Below are 3745 nucleotides of genomic sequence, written 5' to 3' on the forward strand. Positions count from 1 at the left end.
TGATTTCTGAAATCTTCATACCTGCCTTTTATCCAGCCTCTTTGTTCCAAGTAATTTTTCTTCATCATGGTATAGATGTGTCTATACTGTCCTTTAATCAGATACATTTACAAAACAAAACATCACTTTAGTATAGTGCCAGGGCAAAACTCACAGGTTGTAATAGATCAATGACATAATGTTGACAGTATGTGTTTAAAATAATTGCAAACAAACCTGTTCTGTCTTTAGATGTATGACAGGCGATCATCATCCTCATCTGTCTACCAGTCAGAAATCACAGTTGCGTATGGATGTTTGAGTCGAGCTTCCTCATATGCATCTATAATAAAACATCACATTGTTGTTAACCTCCCGTAAAGAAAAGTTCAAATCCCGAAATACTATCAAAGTTAATTAATGCATATAATACCTATAGTGTAAATAATCAGTACACAGAAGGTTGCACAAGATTTATTCAGAGATTCATGCAGAGTGACAGCCTTATGAATCTGAGACATAGATTTGTAAGATGGTCAAGCACATGCATTATTCTGTACCCATGAAGATTAACCTACCATTGTGAAAAATGTTTGATGATGATGATAGCCAATAACAATAAACCATTTCAGCTGTTTGTGAAGCAATTAGTAATGTAATGTCTGAAAAGCTCAATCTATGTTGAAAATGTATCAGCAGTTTACAGCTTATAATGGACTTTTAGCACACAACTATAACATGCCTGTTCACGTTCAAAAGAGTGTGCCATTGACTGCTTTGGTCGTGATGTGCTGCAAAATGATCTCACTAACCTTTGTTAAACAAGAACAATGAGACTTAACCAACAAATATTGTTACCCATTCATTTAAATCAGAATTTATCACTGTCAATAACATAAAAAAAAACAAAACATCAAAATCTGCTTTAAGACGTTCAGTTTTACATTAACTGACCATTACAGCTTGAACAAAAGATATAATTGATTCACATAGGCTAACACATATGAATTAAAGTGCATAGTAATATATTTCTCTTGGATAATTTAAAGAGAATAGTAAACAGTCGAGTTTCGATCATTTTCGTGACTAACTGCATAAACAAGATAAACAATAATATTTTATTAATCCAAAACGATTAGTTTTTATTTACACATAATCACAGAATTAATACTGTTGGATAAGTATACGCCTGTACAATGATTTTTTTTCAACATCCACGGTACTTTATAATGTTAAATCAGGAAAAAAACACGTTTTGCCAAGTTAGTTAACTTAATGGATTCGTCTACAGAAACTTTCTTTAACGCAAAGTTAGCATACACACAAATTCGTTTCATGTTTCTTTAAAATAATTAAAATAGTTTTCAGTTACTACACACGTTACAATCTAACATTGTGTAAAAGGAACAGGAACTTTCAGACGTGTTTGTAACTGTTAGCGTTAGCATACATTAGCTCCAGTCGTGTTTCTTAAAGCAAGTTACATTTCGTATCAAACTGTTTTAAATTACTAAACGCTGTTACAACCAAACACCGTGGAAATGTTTTAAGCTCTAAATTCGCTAATTATACAGAACACAAGCAGTAAAAAGCTTACCTTTCTGACCGGAATCCACGTGAGTCTTGGAAAAACCAAACTTTTCTTCTTGTGATCTTCGTGCCATGGTGGTTGACAACCAGCTTTTTGGAGCATTACTATGAAGGTAAATCAGTTGCGTAACTCGAGAGCTTGCAAATGTAAATGTGAGCACTTGTGATAATAATATTTGTATGTGTAGGTTGAAATGTACACTTACAGCTCTGATGTGAACAGCTGAATCCCGCGATTTGCACACACACACAACAATCCACACACTTGTGTTTTAAATTGGAAGTTGCAGATTAATAGTTGTGTATTTGTAAAATGTCATTTACAAATACAAAGTGACAGACACATGTGTGCACGGCAAATTTGATTGCATCTTATCTCTACAACCACAGGTCGGCACTCACAACCTCTCAGTTTCGTCAGTACAACTACAAATCTCCCGCGCTCTGACTTTTGCTACACATCTCCCGCGATCTCTGTAGCAGAACTCATCTGTGCACTTGCAAATGCAGAGGCGTGAGCAGCGCGGGGCGGGGGAGGGGCGGGACAGATGTAAAGCTGTTTGATTGGCTGATGCCTGACCAATGAACAATGCCAGCAGCCAAGAGGACTGAGGTGCAAAATAATAATTTCCCACGATTATTTCATTATTTAGGGTTTATTTGAACTCTTTTCTGAAGAGATTCTTGTTAAAAATCATTAATTTTGCGGAAATGTACATACCAGTAAAAGAGCAGCAAAGCCAGTTTATTGGCTAGAGCCAGCCAATGAGATGGGGCGTTTCTGTTTGTCAGGACACAGGGCAGCTCACGTTGTTGGAGGCCTCGAGCAATCAGAGGGTAAGTTATGATTTTTAATAATTATCTATATGTTCAATACTGTTAGCTAAGCTAAGGACTGTGCTAGGTGCTTCTCTAGTTTGTTTTTTTATATAAGAAAAAGTTATGAGTTATGTAGGAGCTGCTTTCAATCATGTTATATCGTTCTAAAGATACGATTCAACCCACATGAAATAAGTTGTAATAGTATTTATAGTAAATAATATTACGTTTTTGAACCATACTAACTATAATAAACTGTATTATACTGTATATACTGCACTATCTACAACTTTGTTAATGAATGCAACAGCACACTGTAGTATTAACTAGCATGAACTTTAATAAATTGAAGTATATATATATATATATATATATATATATATATATATATATATATATATATATATATATATATATATATATATATATATATATATATATATATATAGCTAAAATTTGATAAGATTGAAATATAGCTATCTGTTTAAAACTAAACATTCTAATGTCATTTGTTATGCAAATATCAAGTTGAAACAAATCTGTTAAGAACACATATTTATATGTAAAACCTAATACATTTTAAAGCAGTTTCATTTCTTTCTGATTTATACATCTACATCCATTACATCTGATTTAGGTCCACAACTTGCATCCTTCAACATGATATGTGTGTTCAAAGGAAGAGCAAATAGGTGAGGGAGACAGTGTCCATCGCTCGGCTGAGGGTCCACTTTGAGCATCTCATCTGCAGGGTTAAGCAACATAAGCTGAACAGTCATCATCTCTTTCTATTACAGCGAGCATCAACCAGCTTTACACAATGGCTTGCTTTCTGACCATTAGTAAAGGTTTGAGCAAAGGATTAAAGAGGAGATAACATTTGATGGGTAATGATGAAGTTGGATTTACCACCTCCATCTCATTATGAACAAGGAAAAACCCTGAAATATTTCAATACAAGTAACTAGACATTTGCACTGCACTTATTTGCACTGTAAATTTTATTTGACAAATTAATGTTAAACATTTCCCTTACAGAACAGGTGTCAAACTCAGTTCCTGGAGGGCTGCAGCTTTGCAAAGTTCAGTTCTAACCCTAATTAAACACACCTGATCAAACTAACTGAGTCCTTCAGGTTTGTTTGAAACTTTCACTTAAGTGTGTTGAAGCAGGGTTGAAACTAAAAACGTGCAGGGTTACGGCCCTCCAGGAACTAAGTTTGACAGCCCTACTTTACAGTAAAGTGTAAAAATACTACATTAAACAATTATCAAAATAAAAGTTGTGTGTTGGTGAGTGTGTGTTTTGTTCAAATCTGTAATCATCTTGGCAGGTAAAAAGAGAAAACAAATGGTC

General features: G+C 34.3%; 1 long non-coding RNA gene across 2 annotated transcripts in view; it reads right to left on the minus strand.

Moving 5' to 3' along the window:
• Positions 1-1646, minus strand: part of LOC137496795 (uncharacterized) — a 3471-nt gene extending 1825 nt beyond the window's left edge. Inside the window, exons 1-3 of one of the 2 annotated variants that reach the window (XR_011017383.2) lie at positions 1577-1646; positions 217-322; positions 22-91 (exon numbers count right to left, since the gene is read on the minus strand). This is a non-coding gene — a long non-coding RNA (uncharacterized lncRNA). The remainder of the gene's footprint in view (positions 1-21; positions 92-216; positions 323-1576) is intronic. The other variant, XR_012387874.1, reaches the window with a different exon arrangement.
• Positions 1647-3745: the final 2099 nt, after the last annotated feature.

The sequence above is a fragment of the Danio rerio genome, chromosome 12, assembly GCF_049306965.1.
Source record: "Danio rerio strain Tuebingen ecotype United States chromosome 12, GRCz12tu, whole genome shotgun sequence".
NCBI classification, from domain to species: domain Eukaryota; kingdom Metazoa; phylum Chordata; class Actinopteri; order Cypriniformes; family Danionidae; genus Danio; species Danio rerio.